The sequence below is a fragment of the Tribolium madens genome, unplaced genomic scaffold (assembly GCF_015345945.1).
Source record: "Tribolium madens isolate multiple individuals breed KSU strain unplaced genomic scaffold, Tmad_KSU_1.1 Scaffold_96;HRSCAF=242;Tcas5.2_LG5, whole genome shotgun sequence".
Classification (NCBI taxonomy): Eukaryota; Metazoa; Arthropoda; class Insecta; order Coleoptera; family Tenebrionidae; genus Tribolium; species Tribolium madens.
In genome coordinates, this window is record NW_025401068.1 from 8,371,840 (window position 1) to 8,392,788 (window position 20,949).

Below are 20,949 nucleotides of genomic sequence, written 5' to 3' on the forward strand. Positions count from 1 at the left end.
TTATCATAAGCCAGGGACCAATATTGCTAAAATCAACACGAGCAAAATATAAATCACGTCACGAGGTCTAATTTTGTTGTATAATTTCAACGTACAACAAATTTTACGGCCGTCATAATCAATAAGTGAAGTGTRTCGTAAAGTTTAGAAACCTAATATGCGTTAAAGGAGATGAAGAGAAGGAAAAAACTGAAATATATTTTAAAATTTTGCCTGAAATTGGCTGCTATTGTTTTCAATACTGAAACAATTGGGTCATCCAATCATATTGGATGAAATACGAGCCAGTAAATGAACTGGAATGAAAATAAAATTATTATTTTCCAGAGTCAAATTCAATTTTTTAATTATCAGTTACATTTCGAAATCAAAATATATGTTTAAATTAATCAAATCTAACAATAATGCCGTTCCATCAATATTCATTTCAATCAGACTGTTTATTATGATCGATCTGGTTTTGTTCGAGCCAAAATGCGAGAGGTAAGCTTTTAATGGATTTTTACACCTTTTATTTTCAGGGTTTTGAAATTGCAAAATTGCATTTAGGAGTTATTTCTAATGCAAGTAGCTCATTATAATGTGCGTTAGCAAAGATSTCAGTTAAATTGTGTCTGAAATTTTATTTTATCTTTTACATTTTTTAACAATATTTTTCTTTATAATATGACTTGTATCTTATCGGTATTTATTGGATAAAAAACACGTAAATAACATAAAAATCAGATCCGACTTTGGGAAGTTGAAAGTTTACTTTATTACTTTTATGAAATTCAAAAAAAGATAATTTCTCTTTAATTGTCATTTAGATAATTTTAACAATAAACTGGTTATAATGGAAAATCACCTATTCATTACAAAAATATTTTCTGATGAAATCATTTTTTAAACCCATTAGAAGTAACATTTAATTTTAATGTTATCTTCAAGGATCATTCTATTGCTTAAGAATTGTTGGGTATTTTTTATAACAGTCAATTTCAAACATTTATTTTCAAACACTAGCCTTATATGGCTTTTGGTGGTGCATTTAAGCTTATCTCTTATGTTGCCGTTAATCTTGGAATTTTGTCAATTGAAATTATTTTGACAAATTTCTTTATAACAATTTTTGAATTTAGTAAAATTTCAGCTGTATGTAAGTTGAATTTTCTTATGTTTAAAATCATCCGTTATGCATATGAAATCAGGTTATGATCTGCCTTATTTCTCTTGGCAAAGAATCAAAAGTAATCATTTTCAGAACCTCTAACCATTTAATAGGTTTGGATTACGTCCTCGGACGTSGTCGTTTGTGATTGTCTTAAGAGTGAAGTTGAGTTTAAGCCTTAATATGCACAATGGGCCTAAACTCGATCCCTAAAGTGCTGTACGTCCCTAAACCATTATCTTCATCCCTTTAAAATAGGTCGTTTTTAAATTGCTTGTTAAATCGCAGATTTGATTTTCTCTCCATAAAATTTGCTAAATAAAATCTTCATTTTATCAAGCTGTAATGTCACAGACAAACAATAGATACGAAGTAATTGTGGTACGATACCCTGCAAGACGTTGTCGTCTCATTAAAATGCATCATTCTTGTAAAGTGTCSACGTATTCTTGGAAAATAAGATCTAATCTAGCTTGTTGTCATATAGTTGTTGAAAAGCTAGTACGAGCGTCTGGGCGTTCCATTTTATTAAGTGCATCTTATTACGCGGAGGTCGTSATGATTTTAATTTTATCGTACATGGAATAAATTTGTCGGTAATGGAAGTTTGGTGCACTCGGTGCAGATAAATAATGGCGGAAATTAGCACAAAACGGGGCTGGAATTGTAACTCTGAACCAAATTCGTGAAAAGTGGCTGCGTAACGGCGATAGCCCCCAATTCGKGAATTAAAAACCAAACCAATAATCGTTTGCGAAACAAATTACGATAAAACYGGGACGTTGTTGAATTCTTCGTTTAAATTAGAACCATTAGAGTTCCCTAAGAGTCGCGGAGCAGTGTTTCGCCAAAAATTAAGCTCCGTAATTGCATAATCCAAACACTGGAAGCATTTTAAACAAGTCTTATTTAGTGGGACAACGACACATTCATTTTTATTGAAACGATCGACACGGGCAAATTGAAATTTTTGCGAGGAGAAACTGAAAATCGAGCAACTTTTATTTCGGTTCAAGGAGTGTCGAAGTTGCAAGTAATTCGAAAGACGTCCTATTAGGAGCGGAACGGCTGATAATTTTCTCCATTGCCGCTGACAGATTTTAACATTTACACGATAACTGACGGGAAAAAACCACTAAGGGAATCAATGACGCAGACTTCGAGTCAGGTTAAAACGTACAACCTCAGTTATGATATTTTTAACAAGTTTCAAGCACAGAGCGGCGCCAAATAATGGAAGAAAGAAGGATAACGAAATCAAATATCTGGTAACTTTAGATATTTACACAGCTTGGCTGGCGTAATTCAAAACTTTGTAAATGTTTGTAACTAGTGTCAAAAGCAAAAAAGTAATCTTGCGGTTTGAAACAATTTCTTGGTAAACAGTGTTTAAATAAAATCTACTTTTAGTGGAAAACGAACAAAAGCTATAAATAAATTACGTTTCATTAATTGACTAACAATAATTTTTTCCTTTACTCTGGGCTTGGTACTTAGTAAGAAATATAGTATATGTATTTTTTTATAATTTTTTTAAGCGATTTTGTTTGAAAACAAAAACTCAGTTCCTGTACAATTACTAATTATTACGTATTTTGCTTCGCTGATTTCAATTTGTTTGAATTTAATGTTTTTCAATATTTGTTCACAACAGTTTAACCTTTAATACAACATGTTATTGTCCCATTTATGTATTTGTGTTTTAATTATTTGATTTTTTAGTAATTGGCATTTTAAAACATAATAATTATTCAGTTTTGATGCAAAATGATTTATTTTTATTGTTTGGCCGTAAAATAACTTCAAAATCAAATTTGTACTACATAAAGGTAAATTTTTGCATGAAAAAAAAATCAAAAAGCGGCTGAATATTTGACGAGGAGTGTTTGCTAACCCCCCGAACGTCGTTTGACATTAGTCAGGGTGAAATACGACCTGAATTACAGCAATATAAAGCTGAACGTAATTGTACCGCAGTAACAATTCAAGTAAGTGATCGCGTAAGGTGTCGGCTACGTACCCAATTAGAAAGCTCCTTATATATCACCCTGAAAACTTACGGGTTAACGTTACTGGGCGCATAATTAAAACTAATTGCTCTGTTGAGATCATAGTAAAGAACGTGGATGCGATAATGGGAATTTCAAGGTTCGCGTGGATTAGATTTCAGGCTAATGGCAGAAAATTCCGATTTTCCTCAGCTTTGTTTTACTAACATCAGCTCTCCTTTTTTCAAATACTTGCGAGTAGAATTGTGCACGGAATTATGACGTAATTTACTAAAAAAGCCTATCCTACAGGATAATAATATAAAAGCTTGACAAATAATCTAAACAGCGAGAAGGCACGCGACGTCCCACTGAGGTTTCAGGACATTCTTCTAATCTCTTCTAATAAAATAAATAAATACAGTACGTTTGCTTATAAATCAGGTTGAGTTAATGCTGACCTCTTTGGAAGAAATTAAAAGAAAAGTTTATTGAGCCAATTCTTTTTCGTAACATTTTTTTTTAACACTAGGAAATTTGGGTTGGTTTAATCTTATCAATGACATTTCCTTTCTTTTTATTTATTTTTTTGTTTATTTTTATTCTTATAAATATGTATGTAACGTGGTACAACTATACGAATATCATTAATACTAATTACGATAAAAATTTTTAATCGGGGAAATTATTATTTTTGGAAAATAAACTTGTTCACTTGATAAGCTTTTCATGTCAAATAAGTTATTTAAATTCTTTTTTATGAGAGTATTGTAATCTGAATTGTGTTAATATGTAGAGTAAGCATTTGAGATATTAACTGAAAGTACTGGTGAAAAATTCATTAAATTTCAGATTTTAAAAAAATTCTTGGCACTTGCTTTTAAATCCAGTCGAAATACTAAAAATTTAATACACAAATTAAATACAAATGTGACTGAAAATAAAAATATTTGTCTTAAAAATTTAAAAAGAAGTAAATGGAAACAAATATTTCGTTTTTTATAGAATAGGACGAGTATTATCGCAAAAATTAGTAAAACTAAAAATTTTTGGATTTCCCTTAAGTAAATATTAAAATTACATGTGTATTTAATAATGATAAAGTTATTTTTAATTCTTGTTGCATATTCTAGGGTTTGATATAAAAAATATAGGTCGTTGTTGTTCCACATAAATATCACGCGAAATAAATTTCCCAATAAAATATGCAAGACATTCGAACCTAACCTAATCCTGACCTGTTGGTCTCGGACAGTTCCGAAGAATGACAACCCTTGAAAATAAATATCCACATGTCGTGACCGWATAAAATACGAAAATCCGTCAAACTAATTACTCGAGCCTATAAAACAGCAATAAATAAACGTGTAAACTCACCAATGATCGCGTGGAGATCCATTTTGGCGTTAATTCCGGTCGAAATCGTATCGAAATGAGCCACTGTTATATAACACTAATCTGCCCGTAACCGGTACGTGTGTTGTCCTGCAGTGAATGTCCACCTGTTCAGGTAAAGGATATGCGGTGTGGCGACGCCCTGAGTCGAAACTCCACGTTTGACAGGCCGTCGCGGCGCCGGCATGCGCACCCTAACCCTAAAACCACTCGTACTCTTCTCGCCAGAGCATATTTGTTATGGGTTTGAAGCGTGTGTATTACCTTCAATGAAGACATTATACACTCAAAGGCTACGTTTGCAGGTCCGCTTTGCTTAATAGCCTCCATGAAGTATTTACTGTTTTAGCAAGTAGGGTTTATTACACGCATCCCCGTTCGCGTATGAGAGGGTGGTTTTTAATTAGGCGAATTTCACTCATAAAAAGCTTAGGTCCTTTGAATTCMAAGTTTGCTTTAGGCCTCAGAGCCTGTGATTATTTGAACAATGGATCTTTGTGGCAAGAGCATTAGTAGTGTTTTTCTAGTAAAGTAGAGAAGCCATATAGTTATTGTTAAATAAAATAAATAAATAAAATTATTGTCTTTAATTACTTATAAGTGGACGACAGGTTTAACTCAACCATGTGTTGCACTTAAATYGATCTAARACTTTTCTTTCGATCAAATTTTGTTACARACTGCTAAAATATAGGGTGTGCCAAAAAGACAAGATAGGCATSATARAGGGGATATGTAGGACTTACTTTTTTAGWRAAATCTTTTAAAATGATRAGAAAACAGCTTGAKAACACCTTTTTAYWTTAAATAGGTGTTACTAATCGGGATCCAAACACTTTCTGAAAACATAAAATTTTGTTAAATATTAATTAATCTGTTGCATTATTGTTATTGTGCTAGGCAAATGTTGCAATATTTAATAGCTAACAAACTCATTTTGCTTTCTTGGTAACATGGCAAGGTAATTTAAAGTCATATCTTAGATGCATGAAACTGTTTTTTTTATTTATTACAAAATAATTAATTTTATTAGATTTCTCATCGTTGGAGGCAAAATTTTGTTAATATAAATTTATTTAGACCAATTTTATAAATGGTAGATTAAAATTATTTTTGMTGTTTTTTAAATAATTTATTATTTATTTCCTACCGGGTCTCTTCATGGAGGGTGTTACACCGGTGTTACATATGTTACCGTAAAAAAAACGAATTCAGTAAAAAACCCGATCTTCCTAGAAATAACTAGTTTTAACTGTGCTCCTTAGCTAATTCTAGTTTTGCCTAGTAAAAACTAGAACTATCTGATAAATTTAGTAAAAACTAGAATTAGYAAATGTTATGAGTTTATTCTAGTTTTGACTAAACATAATTCACGTAAAACTAGTTTTTACTTAACTTTACAGTAAATGAATAATTTATTTTAAACACAAAGCAGGTGACATGGTGAAACAACTATAGTATCGTTTTATGTTTCGACTTGTTATTTTATTTGAAGTTTCACGTGCASTCAGTTCAAAATCAGACATACGCTTTCGGATCCAAAGATGACTCGATTACAAATTATCGTGATCTCTCGATGTAATTAATATGTTTACTTGAGCACAAAAGGAACTAGCTCAAAAATATCGAACGGTTTTAACTGATGTACTCCAGTAAAAACTGCTTTGAACTAGTTTTCAATGAAATTGTTTCGGGATGTCCAATTTTTACTAAAATTATCAGACAATTCTAGATTTCACTAGGTAAAACTCGAATTGTCTAAAGAGCACAGTTAAAACTAGTTTTTCTTAAGAAGATCGGGTTTTAACTGAAATCGGATTTTTACGATAACACAAACATATCTAAGAATATCCAATAACTTTAACGCCGGTTACATATTTTATTTCTCTTTGGTGTTGTAATTCTTATACCTTTAAACTTATCAGACCTCTTTGATACATCAAATATAAGCATAATCAAATTCTAAATTGTAATTAAAGCCTGCCTCAATCCTTTTTATGYGAGGGCTGAGTTACTTAGATGCCRTAACTTAATTTTTATAACACAAATTACGTTCCATTAGCACACATTACCGAACTGAAAATTTTTCTCTTCTGCATTAGAAAAATGCAAAAAGCATTAAATTAGCAACGCCGTTAACGTAACACGCCACTGGAAGTGGCTATAATTCAATGATAAGTGCTAATATCTAGTTTTAATGCATTCTGTATTATTAAGGCCATTACAAGCCAAATTATGTTTGTCAAGAACCAACAACGTTAATGTAATCTACTATTGGATCATTTCGGCTAATCAAAAAATGTAATATCGGTTTTCTGTYGCATGAGCATTATGAAACGAGTTAAAATATATTTTTCTCAATTTCCGTRATTCCGTTTCACAGTGAGATAACAAACGTAAATAATATTACTTGTCAAAGTGTTCTCAAAGTGTTATTTATGTTTCTGCACTTGTTTGTTTTCGTTTTTAGGTACAGATAACTTTTTCCGGAAGATTTCATTGATTTACTTTCCTTTCAACAGCGCTTCTTAGTTAATCAGCGCGATTTTATCTTTTGTTTGTTCTCGCATTTAAACCCCTTTCAACATTATCTGCCATGTAACTTAGCAGGCTTGAATTAATGTCTTTATTAGATTCACAAACAAGCAAAATAAATTTATTGTGAAAAGTAGCCTGATGCCGTATCGATTTCAAGTCAAGAACCTCTTTTAATATTTCATCGTTGTGTCGTTCATGTTTACACGATAACATCCGTCTTCAATTTATATATGATTTAAAACAAACATTTACACTTGCAGCATTCACCTCAAAACTTGTCTAATTAAACCCTAAACATTTCTATACTTTAGGGAAAATGCCGTTTATATTGTCGGAATTAAATTGTTAGTTTTACCAACAAGCTTTCGCTTCGCCTTCATTGTTAAATACGTGAGTACGGTTGGCACTTGCAGCTTTACTATGTACGGAGTTGAAACAATGAGAGAATAAAGACAATTTTCTTCTATTTTCGTGGAAAGATTCCAGGAAAATGTAATAGAAAAATATGGCCTGGTCGATAAAATTACTACAAAAATATACGTAAAATATAGGTTTGTTGACAAAAAGCCTGAGCTTGAATTGAACTTTTATTAATTCAATAATGTTTCTGTTTTGTGCGGTAATCGCTGAAAATTATGGTGGAATACACTTTTATAAATAATACATATTATTATATTTTGTTTTCTTTTCAGAAGGTCTGTTTTATTTTGAAACTTTGTGTTAATCTAACTCCAATACATATTGATTGACACAAATATTTTTACGTTAAAAAATGGATAACGTTGAATGACTTTGAGAATTGTTAGCTACAATTTATTGTTAGAAAATGAAATAAAAAGCAAATTTTTYCTTTTTCTTTCGTTGACTGTTATTTTCTAATTTTATAGCAGTCCAATCGACGCAAATTGAGTATCCTTGTACCTCGTTTTGCAACAGTTAGGACCTTGCTCTGCTTGTTTGCAAGCATTTCACACCTCCTCTCCTTCCATCTCCTATTTGCATAAATTCAACTGTGCACGTATCTAGTTCCATTTGCAAATCAAGTAATTCGATAACTAATCAAAATYGTGTGCAAGAATATCACTCGATGCATAATGACAAATAGAATCAAAATGTGTCAAAGAACATCGTATTCAATGTATCATATAAGCACTTGTGTTTATGGCTCCCAATAAATCTAAACGGATTTACACATCGACTGTATCGTCACATTTATGGCCAATAACGCGTTTCACTTTGAATAGCAAAGAAAAAAAGGTAATCAATTGGTAATTGCATTWTAAAATGCATTATAATTTGAAAGGGTTGAAGTTTCGKTTCTAAACTGATCAAATTTGAGCACTTGCCGTTAGATTTAACGCAAATTCCGTCAACTTTGACTTTTTAATAGTTATTGCGTTATTAACTGAGAGTGAAAGAGTAGTAAAAGCGGCATAAAATCTCGATTTTCCGGTAATCAACSTGATTTGGAAAACTGGCGACGACTTGCTTATGAAAATATCTGTCACGTTTTCGAGGCCACATATTGCAAGTCAGATCGTTGAAGAAAATTTATAAGACGAGTTGGTATGCAAAACACATCCGGTTGGGATGTATTAGCGAACTCCATCCTGAATAACGACTCMTGTTTACTATACAGTGCGATTACATTAAGGAATGTGTTACAAAAGAATGAGCATTCAAAAGAAGTCGTGCGAATGCTACAAAATCCATTGATAACGCTTKCAAACAGCGATCATTATGTAATTAAAGAGTGTTTGTGCGCAGAGATGGAGTTTATATYATCATTAATATTAAAGCACGGGTAGACCAACATTAATTCGCACTTTATTATACATAATGGGAAAACTTGCAGTAAACTTTTTCAAATAACCGTAAAACTGATGCTGTTTAAAAATTATAACAACATGGAGATACTGCTCCAAGAATTTCGATTTGCAAATTGGTGGATGCGCCGGGTTCATTATATTTTAGATTAATTGTTTTGTATTCACATTAGTTGTTATTGTGGTAATTAGTTTTGTTAAGTGTTAAATGCAGCCGGAAATATTCTAAATTGTCTTATATTTGTGAAAATGCAAATTTTTGCATTAATTATATTGCAAWTTCCGGATAATTCTCGTTGAAAGTTTTTTAATACCTTTAGATATTTTACAGTTAATGAAACATAATTGCTTGTTGTAATTAATATTAATACAAAACCTCCCACAATAGGCAGATTACTGTGTAATCTCTTTGTTCATCAAGCTAAAATAAGGCACCTCAAGGATACTTATTACGACAACCTGGCGCCTTAGAACAGTGCGGCTTCAGAGAGAGTCTTCTAAGAGTGACAGGGTTATAGGGTATTTTTTATACAAGGACAAAACTCTTTGTTCGCARCTGTCAGCAGGATTATATGATCAAGTGCTTTTCTACTTCGGTTTATGTAATTTACGTATTTGTTTCTATTGGTTGAATTTCCAGAACACTTGATAATTAATTTTGCTGAGGCGGACGCAAATGTGGTTAATGGTGAATGTAATTACAGTTTTCACTGTTAAATTTTAAATAAACAACTTCATTATGGAGTATCAGAAATGATACACATTTGCTAGAGCTTGGTAATATGGCGATTTTCAATTTCGTTGCTTTTTTTGTATTTATACAATTTTTTTGAAAGGTTTTAATAAAATCGTAGACTGGTTCTTCTGTTTTACTACATTCTCGTGGAAGAAAATAAAAACTGTCGTGATTTTATCTAAGATCCGGGTCTGCATTAGGGAAAATGCGTGGCCAAATGTCAGAGTAATTCGCAAATTGGAACTTACTGCTTGTGGCTTACCTTGCTACATCGTTTCATTTTAACCTCGACCCTGCGAGGGCGAATTTGGTTTATATTAGACAAGCATTTCTTGTCGAACAGTCAAATAAAAATTCCAATTACTTTTATTGATTTGCTATCTGTTTCCCGGCACTACTTAATAGAATATGGAATGGTTTATAGGAAATAGAAATAAATATTTGGAGTGTGTTAAAATTCCACAGTTCCTTTCATTCAAAGAGATAGAAAGAATCAAATAAAGTTTGAAATGTTGTTGTTGTTTGAACCAAACTGCGTTGAGAGGTTGGCAACATGTGTTACAATATAAGATACAGATATGAGCACGGGGATGACAGACGCAGGGCCGGACTCGCGCGATTTAAATTCAAAATTTAAACTGAAATTGTACTCTCGAGGCAAGCTTTGCAATTCTTTTGAATATTTCAAGACAAATTTGAGCGCTGAAAGCTTCCGAGCTTACATATTTTCAGACCTACTTAGCGGAAGCAAGAGCAACGCTATGAATTATTTTTATGTTTCATTACAATCAAGAATTTATTATGCACATACAGAAATTTCTTTACCCGAGCTTTTATTTTAAAAAATATCCGTTGTTTTCTACTACAAAACTTTTTAATAAAATAATAAAATTTATTCGGCTTTGGTTTTTAAATCAAGTTTTAATTTTTTGATTGATAGTAAAGCGTGTAACGTAATAGTGGGTAAAATTGTCCCAAATGAATCTCTGTGCAATGACGTCATTCATCGATCTGGCCTATGCTGGTAGAGGTAACCGGGTCACTAAAGTTCCCACCCACTCACCCCTTCTTTTTATTTCACCCTTTTAGAATAACCCTATCCTACCCAACAATAACTTGGCTAACAATATTTGTTTATAATTTTTATAAAAAAAAACTAAAACCTCTAAAGTTTATTTGTATCAGAACTAAATATGTATTTCTCAATAAAAAATTAAATATATACAAACATTTTATTTCAAAAAACATTTAGTTAAAAATTTTCTAAATAAACGGCAAATTATTTAATAAGCATCAAATAAATTTTGAACTAGGAGTGGGTGGTGCTGAAAGATGTCGCCACATGGCGAGCTTCAAAGCTCGGACACAACTTTCTGTTTTACCGKCCAGCAATAGTCAATTGTTAGTATAGTCAGTGGTTGCGTGATGGCGCTGCAAGTCTCAAAGCTCCGAGCTTTTCTACCCATGCTCGGCATGACGTACTATAAATATTTTATTATTTTTTATATTAACATAGAAGCTCGTTGCACTTTATTTATTTCGGGGTTTATGCCTACATAAACAAAGCTTTGGAAATTTATGATGTGTACGTTCTAACATAAATAAAACACAGCAACTCGTTTACTACACCAGAAATATGATTCATAAATAAAGTTTCAGGTATTATTGCTTTAAGCTCAAAGCTTTACTTTATCGTAATTTTCACGCAGCTAATGGATTAAATTGGCAAAACGTCGAGCTTTTGAGAGTTAAATTAATTCAAAAGTGTTTATTTAATTTTATTCTTGCTGTTAGCTTTTAACTAATAAATTTCTCGTGTATCTTACAAATAGATAAATGGAAAAACTACTTGATTCGTATTATTTAAATTGAGGAAACTTTGTCAGTACGCACAAAATGGGGATAAATATAACGATAAGTGCTATTTTTCATCTGAATAAGTAAAAAGTTTCTTGCTATCTATCAAAGAGCCCACCGTAAAGAATCTTATAGGCTATTTCTATCAAACGTTTTTGATAAAAYATGCTTTTATAAGATCTATATTTTTTCGTGTGGATGGAGTTGAAGATGAAGTTAGAATCAATCAAATAAAAGAATTTGTCTTGAGGGAAAAAATTGCGAACACGAACTTGGAAATATTAATAATGAACTTAATCTTTTTGATCAAATATTGCCTTAACAAAAAGGTGTTTGAGAAATGGCAGACAAAGAATAATTGTGATTTTTTTATTCATCGAAATTTCATTACTGCCAAAATCAAATAAATGTGCCTAACACAACTGCTTGCAAGTAGAGCTGGAATGTTTTATTAATCGAATTCGGGTATTCAATCTCTGAACTCATAATCCTTTTAGTGGGTTACAAACTTAGTTTATTCCAGGACAGAATACTTAATCAAAGACTAGTGAAGCTGTAATAAGCAAAAAAGCTCTGAGGTGTTAACTGATTAATTTTCATTAAACAACTAAGTAATAAAATTTAATTAATGTCAAGAGTTAAAATATACTTTCCCGTGAGAATTGCCCCAATTGGTTTTAACGAAATATTGCACAAGGTAACAAAATTTATATCGGGCTTAATACGTATTAGCTGCGCCATAATTGGGGATTTTACTAAGTAGGTATTTGCATTACCACATAATGAAGGGGTGTGGTCGCAGGATTTATAAAACCTGTTTAGTTAAAACGATATCCATTACTTTAAAATGTGAAGTTAAGACAAATATTACAAACTGAATAAATCACTAATTTAATATTTAATTAAATGAAAAATCAAGTGCATTATCTTTATAGTTATTTATTTTTTGTTGTCCAAAAAACATTTACCAATAGGACACAACTCTAAATTTTATAATTCTTTTTCAATTTTGCAATAACGGTTATTGTTAGTAAAAACATTTTTGTATAGTGTTTATTTAGCTATCCAATATATTCTTTTCTAGTGTCGCCGTAATCAGCTTATGCTGCTGTCATATGCTTTGTCCTTATGCTTATGCTCTCTTATTATGCTTACAACGTATGTACAGTTGCGGAATTAAAATTTTGGGCAGTTTTTTTCTGTCACTTTAAAAGGTTCACTGTAAACTACCGTTTACTGTCATCATGACTAACATTTGACAATTAATAAATAGGCAAARTGACATAAACATGACAAAAGTAAAAAATGAGGTTATTAATGTAAAGGTTGTTTTAGAGTTTACATTATGAAAATGACAATACTGCCAATACTGCAAACATTAATTTAAAATAGTTTTGAATCTTGTAAATGTATACAGTATGTCTCCGGATTAAGTTTACGAGAGGATTWTTTTTTATTTTTGATTGTACGCGAAAACTGCAAAGGAAAAACATTTTTTGCTTCACTTGAAACGAGCAAATCTGTAATTAGATTCAGTGAAAAGTTAAAAAGTTAAATTTTCTTTTGATTTTCGACTTAATAATCTGCTTGTTAAGTCTTATTACATTGCCGGTTTTATTTATTKGACAATTATATGTCACTTTGACAATTAGTTTATAATTAATTAAATATTGGTAGTTCTTGTTAAAAATGATTGTTTTTTTTTCTTCAGGCTGTTTCTTTAAGTTGCTATTTATTAAAATTATGTTTTTAGAAACATTTTTGATATTTAGCTTACGTAAACTCATTTGTCAAGGTGAGATCATTGTCAAAAAAATAAAACCGCCATGATGAGATTTGTAAAGCATCAGAGAAAAATTATTCTAAAGTCTAAAATCAAGAATAAATAAACTTTTCTTTCTACTGAGTTAGAATAATGAAATAACTACAGAYTTGCTCGTTTCAAGTAAACCAAAAAATGTTTTTCCTTTGCAGTKTCGACGTAAAATYAAAGATATTTTTTTCCTCTCCTTTCCTCTTGTAGACTCAATCCAGGGACGTGCTGTATAATAATAATAAAGTAAATATGTTATTTTACTTCTTACTTACATTTTAGGTTTTAAAATGTTTATGTCTAAGTTATTTAAAGTATGTAACATTAGAAACAAAGTTAGTAACGCAAAAGAGCACTTTGACCTCGAAATCATAAACATGCAAAGCTTTAGTAGTTGGAATATTATCTTATTTACACCTATGCAGAACAAGAATTTTTGCTTTTAACATTTCATTTGTCACACTTTTAGATTTGTCAAATAAATTTTTCGACACGTCAATTTTTTGTTATTGTGTTATGATTTAATTAAGTTATTGATATTCCAAGTCTCGGCCTGCTTCGAAGACTCCTCTTYACTTGCAAAAGAAAATGAATAATTCTAGGTGCGCCAGTTAGCGTCCCTGATTTGATTTTTACGAGCGACGCAGGTGCTGTTACTTTGTTTCCATCGTAAAGTTTTGCATTTTGTGATACATAGGACTAGTTACAGTGCATGAGTCCTGTATCGATACGTCTGATTTATAGTTTTACGAGCTTACTTTGCATTTTCAACCGAAATGTACATCAAGAAATGGCAGTAATAAGAGGAACCAAGGGACAACAATTCGGGCGTATTTCAACGTTCGATGATTACGTTTTATAGAGCCGTTGCCATTATTGGGGGTTGGGGCGTCTAAAATTTGCTATTCTACGGTTTTACGACGGCTACCATTAATATTCCGACAGGGCGCTCGTCTAACAAAACAGTCCATGCAAAGTGAGGTCTAAGGAAAAATTAAATTAGGCTCAGTATAGTGCGCAAACGAATAATGTTATAAAGATAATTTCAAAGGTGGAATGCTTACCTTACACCTCTCTGCTCAATTTAATCCGGGTGAACGCTGCTCTTCTTCCCGACTTTGATATCCTGGAAAGAACACTTGCGTTACAATTAAATTAATAATCATACCGGGCAGAAATGATGCGYTTCCTACAAAACATAAATTTAATTATTGGATTGTAAAATATTTTACTGTCTCGCTGAAAGAAAACGCTTCATTTCTCTTTAACGACACAAACGAAATTTTTATTACCGAGTTGGCAACATTGTGAGTCTTTGCCAGACCAAATCATTAGAAGGGAATGCAGTACTAATAAAGTACTTATTTAAACAACAAAGGGTTGTAAGAGTAGAACTTAAACTCGTYCTTAACCCAAGAATAGTGGTGTCCTGTAATTAACAATTAGGCTTGTTCTACTCCACTAACTRTCTCGACTCCATASAACAGTTTAAATAAATTACTTAATTTGCCTCGGAGTATCAAGCTWCGTTTCAGCGCCTAACCAAGAGTTTTTCAAYAGTTTAAGTCCTATATTTTACCCTTTAGTACATATTTTTTTCTGTAAAAATCCGTTTCATTTTTTTAACAGATGTGTATTTGCTTTARCTCAGAAAAATAACTACAAAGTATATTTAACACATTTAATTATATTATGGTATAGCAAAAGTAGTTTTTAATACCTAAGTTGAAGTGCAAAAGCCATTATTCGGCTGGTTGCCATCTATTTATTATTATTGCCATTATGGCCCTGTAATTGTCTGACGAAGCTTGTAGTTCATTTGACCCGCTAATGGATTTCGTAAGCCCAATTTCAATTATTTATCTACGGCAGGAGTCGCGTATAGTGCAGATGCACGAGATATTTCGATAATAGAAATCCGCAGACCGTAGATAATCGCGTTTTCTTCTTATTATCCTCGAGTGGGGGATTTACATTTTGGATTAAATTTCCCAAATATGGCTCGAGATAGAAAAAAATGCTGCGTTGGTAAGCTGCATAATCTACAGTTTTAAGAAATCACGTTTTTTACGGATTTTTTCTTGGCGAATAGCATATTAATATATAATTTGTAAGCGGTATTGTAGATTGGTTAAATGTGGTAGCTGGAACGATGCCGAATTTAGTAGAAGCTTCTGCGTTTTCGTATAATTAGTTAATTACAAGGCAGTGACAGCAGAATTCTCCATAAATAACTTACTAAGTCATTTTCTAATAGGGTATTTAGCCTAGCAAGGCTCATAAATTATAAATATATGACACTTTGTTATAATAGGTACTCGCAATATCTACTCACAAAAAAATAAAAATTATTGTACTACAAAATTTAAGATAAACGTAAAATTATGTTTTTAATATTTATAATTTTGTCAAAATCTCTTAAAACTGGAAATCGTTTTAGGGCCAGTTTCATAATCGAATTAAAGGGACTTTAAAGTTAATGTTGGTTTAGAATGTCTTTATTACTATGTACTTGTTGACAAAAATTTTACATTCTAAACCAATCATTATATTTCACCTCTTTGATCTCTGTCCGCAGAATGCTACAGGTAAAACAAATACGGAAACACATGGGTATAAATAAATACATACATAATTATATTTTTGTCTGAGTATTAAAGCTCGTTGAAATAAGACCCTGCCAATTCAAAAGCTTTAAGCTCGTGACGTGCAGTTGCTTACTTTTTTTTATTTGTAATTGAAAGCGGTTTTTATTCTTGTTGTAATTTATTCAATCAGTTCCTGTGTCTGAGCAGCGACGTCTCAAGATAAATAGAATCAAGCCGCGTATTTGTTTTCCCGCGGCAAAATCCGCAGGGYTMGTAATCATCTAATTATTTAAAAAAATTGCGAAACAATGGATCTTTTGAATAATCACCAATTTGGAAACAAAGCTCCCGACAATAGGGTTGTGTCAGTTCATTAGTTAATGTTGTGTTTGTAACAAAGAGCAACATTAGTAAGTCTGTCGCCGTTAGGCAGTCGAAAAAGACAATGCGTTAAAATTTATTGGAATTGACAAATTACACACCGACGGTCTGATGTCACAATCCAATTAAATTGTTATCTGCATAATAATAAAAGCAGTATTGTCGTTTCTCTTCTACTTGCTTTAATTTATTATTCTCTCTTCTGCCTCTATTTAAAGCGTCGTTCCTGTAGCTGACGCGTTTCTGTGCATTGTATTGCCATTCCGAATGTTATGAATGTGTGTTATAGTTCTATTTTGCAAAATAATTATGCGACGCTTGTTTACTTTTCTAATTGGATTCGCGACTGGCACAAAATATTTCGTTTTCAATCTCGAAAATTAAACACAAATAATCAAACAACCCGAATTGACAGGTAATACCCAATTTTCGCATACGATTGAAGAACGAGCAAACATTTGGCGTTTTCTTGTTTCACAAGGATAATTGATTGTTACTCGACGATATTATGTCAATACGAATCTATCACCAGAAGTTAGAATTGTTTTAATCTTGTTATTCAACTAGAACACAGAGTTCTTTCAACTGCAAAAAAGTTTATTCTTCTTATTTAGGAGTGGTTAGAAGATATTCAGTCAAACTTTTAGGTTTCTCACAATTATAGACGTGTGATCAGAATACAAAAGCTCAACGTAATAGATCTCTTATGTAATTAGTACAAAAACAACTAACAATTAACTGTTTGTTAACATTAACTACTTTGACTGTACCTCGCAATTAATTAAACCAGGTTTATCGAACATGTTGTTGTTGTAATGACACAATATATCCTTTATAAGTCGATGTTTACTTAACGATTGATCACAGCTGCTGTTACAATGTAGTGTATTTMTGCTAACTAACTTATCACACATTTCTAATTAAAATACAACTTTGTTAGTAGTAGTAACAAAAGTTTTAAGTATGTTGACTTTGTTAGACATTGTTGGTGCTGTTTAATACCTTCAAATAATTTTAAAAAAGTGCCAATTAAAAGTTTCTGTTGTTTGTTGAGCTTTTAAGAAAACATTCAAGCCTAAATTAAAACTGAAATTTTCAGCAGTCATTGCATCTTCTCTTTAATAAAGTGCAGTTTATTTATTTTATTTACGGCAGGTATCTTAAATACATTCATATTTTAAAGTTTTCGATCTTAAATTCAAATTGGAGGCGACATGAAACACTCTGTTTTTCAGAAAACATAGCGCTTTTTTTCATCCTCTATCCGCGTTAAACGAGAAAATATGCGTTATCAATTTCACCCTAACCGTGACAGAATTGAAGTGGATGAGAAAGTGGAAATTTTAAAACAAATTGATGTTGGGCTTCTTTTGTACAATGATTGCATTCTGCTCTTTCAAATATTGTAAAAAGTTTGATTTTGACGGAAATTTGTGCTGAACTTTGTTGAAGAGACACTTTGATGTGGTGTTGTTTGAAAAAGTTTCCAATTACTTCCAACAATAAGTTATTTCGGAAGTCTGCTTATTTGACAAAGAAAGATAAAGCAAGGCGTTCAATTGAAACGATTTCAGAAATGAAGTTAATGATCCTGCTAACACTTTGAGACGTTTCTCTTGTCACTCACACTCTGCACCCGCGTCCACCACTCCTAGGGAATAAATGATACCGACAGCTACTAAAATGTGAGTTTCACATGTGATACCAGACACTCCATTAGGGAACCCAAATAAATTCTTTGTCTATTTTTGGTTAAAAAGTAATTAATTTTTCGGTGAAATTTCTGCTATCTGGCCTTGGCATGATGTATGGGCCCCTAGATTTTCCGATGGCGATCTATGTAAATTGACGTAATCGCAGCATACATGCCAGCACTCCATCACTATGATGCATGATTGTTCACCTGATTAAGACTTACGACACCTCCCGTTTGTTGATGGTGTAAATCAAGCTTTTATTTAGCAGGAAATAATCGTGAAAAAAATTGCCTTAATTTGATAAAAATGTTACATCATGATTTATCGTCGGTGCCACTCCAAACTTTAAACACAGCGTCAAATCCTCTACAAGTTAACGATGATAAACGCTCATTTTTACCAAACTAGTACAATATGCATTTATGCAACGTGAAAATTTTCAAAACCTTAGATTTTAATAAATGTTAATGTTTACACAAACTAGTAGTTTGCTCGATAAGTTGTTTGTAGTTTGATGCTTTTGATAGTTTTGATTAAATTTATTCCTAATATTTTTTTAACTTTTCTTGAGATTTGAGTTAACTATGTCGAAGCTACCGCAAAGCTTTATTTTAATGTTGACTAGTTTTACTTCTAATGGATTTTAAGGCAATCAATTTACTTTTCTGAAAACAGTTCAGAAGCAACGGCACAATTAATTAGTGTTTAATTAGAAAAAAATAAATAAATTCATCTTCTTTCCGAGGATCTACAAAGAGAAGAGAGGTCAGTTTCCAGATATGCAGAAAAATGAATATTATATGTCAACAATAATCCGTGATGTAGACGTGACCCAAAAAACTGAAATATGATTTTTTTCTTTGAATAAATTTTTTTCAAGTCTGAACGTTGAATAATAACTTCAACGGAAACTGTGAATGTATATCATTTGAAAGAAGATAAATAAGTCGGGATCTAACAAAATTTATTTGATCAAAGGTTTTCCTGAATTTTAAATAGGAAGCCGGCACACATGAAAATCAGAAACATATCAATGTGTCAAAAAATGTGTAATTTTGTAGAGCTTTAGTCGCTAGAGTACTTTTTAACTTATAATTAAGTAAGTAAACACGTTAAAACTTTGCACAGAAAACAAACCTCCAAACTCCATCAAGAAAAATCGTTATTTTGTCGGGCGAATTTATCGAAACTCAACTTTTAATGTTTTAATTACACAGTGTTGAGCTGTCTGAAAGTAACGTAATTGAAGAGTTTTGAAATTTAATTATGTTAAAACCGCTGCAGTCACCAACTCATAAGAATATTTTAAAAACGCATTAGAAGGTCTTGCATTGTGAATAGTAAGATTAGATTTATGTAAAACGTGAAGAGCTTGCAACACACGAGATGCACTTTAGGTTGAGATGTCGCCACTAGATAGAGACATGGAAAGTGCAAGCTTAGGGAAAGCCGTTTCAAAAGCACTTTATCCGTAATACTTTTGTTACGTTAAAATGTTTACAGAAGAGGTTTTTCACAAAGTTTTGAAACTGCCCGATAAAGCAGAATTCTGCTAATCTCAAGAACAATATAAAACTGGTTAGTAGTTATAGTTGCTAACTCGGTTAATAATTTTTATTTTGTACTCAATGTTAAAGAGTGCTTTTATCAACTAATTTCAGTAAAGTACTATAATAAAGTATTTTTTATCTACTCCACTTTGACCAGTGTATTCATCAGCCATACACAAGAAATTCTAGTAGCTGAGTACAAAGTAAAACAAAATATTATACACGACGATAAAGATTGTTTATCTACTCACGAGAAAAGTCCACTCGTAAACTTAACCTTTTCACTTTTTGATAAACAATTTTTATTGTCTTGTATAATAAATAACTATCATTTCCCGATTTACTGACATAATTCGACATATCGTGTCAGGATCGACCAGTGGCGTGCGTGCATATGGGCTCTGTTAAGATGACACAAGTGATAATGCGAGCATTACGGTTAGTTAACGGATCATAAACAGTCAAAGCCGTTATAACCGCACGTGAGTTCGCATTGAGAAATGCTACAAGAGTGCAACTGTGCTAAACCAAGACTACAGGTTATGGCTTCGCAGTTATTACCTTCATATCTGATCATGTTCTACCGTTTAATATTCAGACCAAGAAAGCTAGTTTAAGGGGAAATGAAATCGAAATTTACAACCTGAGCCAATTTCCATACTAATTCAGACATTTGGTTGGAGCTTTTATCAGACTCTACTTTACTTATTTTTCTTCGTTGTTTAAATCACTTAATAAGCATTCAAATATCATTTAATTTTAACTGAAAGAAGGTAACAATCGAATAGTCTCAACTTTCTGAAGGTAAGTCGGTAAAGTGTAATTTCAAGCGACTTTGTGAAGCTATTGTAACGTTAAGATCATGATGTTCGTTTCGTAAGTGGGTTAAAATACGTTTAAAATCAGGGTCTTTGAAGTTGGGATCAACCAATTAGAAATTTAATGCAACTGGTAATTTGTTCTTCTGGCAATCGTAGCAGCAAAGAGAAATAAATGAAGCAAACCAGTAATTTAACATTGTTCTTTTGATTAATTTGGAAAATAAAAAACGTTGCAAAAACAATTTAACGTTTAATGAGCCAGTTTAAAATTTGAAATTGACTAAAAGGTAGAGCTCTAGAATTAAAATTATTTTAAAATTTACTTTGTTTACAAATTAGTCAAAAATAATAATTTAGAAAAACTTTTTTGTTAAATTCTAAAGTAATATAAATTTGGTGGATGCGCCGGGTAATAACATTTTCTTTTTAGTAATTACAATAAAACTCATTCTTGTTTTGGTAAATATCAGCACTTATTAAATACTTTTTAACTAAAAATAACAAAATTATCTGCTAACTTTTGAATTCTTAATCTCCGGGCTTTTAACCTCCTTGACATTTCGSATTCAATTAATTATAAAGCGGTTAGTAAAGTTCCATAATTGGTCG

At 31.7% G+C, this 20,949-nt stretch overlaps 1 protein-coding gene across 2 annotated transcripts in view; it reads right to left on the bottom strand.

The window, feature by feature from the left end:
- The window catches only part of LOC123012528 (schwannomin-interacting protein 1 homolog), a 76,222-nt gene that overhangs the window by 23,330 nt on the left and 31,943 nt on the right, over positions 1-20,949 (bottom strand). The window contains exon 3 of one of the 2 annotated variants that reach the window (XM_044410523.1): positions 14,368-14,429. The gene's annotated coding sequence lies outside the window, so the exon portion shown is untranslated. Of the gene's footprint in view, positions 1-4,515; positions 4,670-14,367; positions 14,430-20,949 lie in introns of those variants that run through there. The other variant, XM_044410525.1, reaches the window with a different exon arrangement.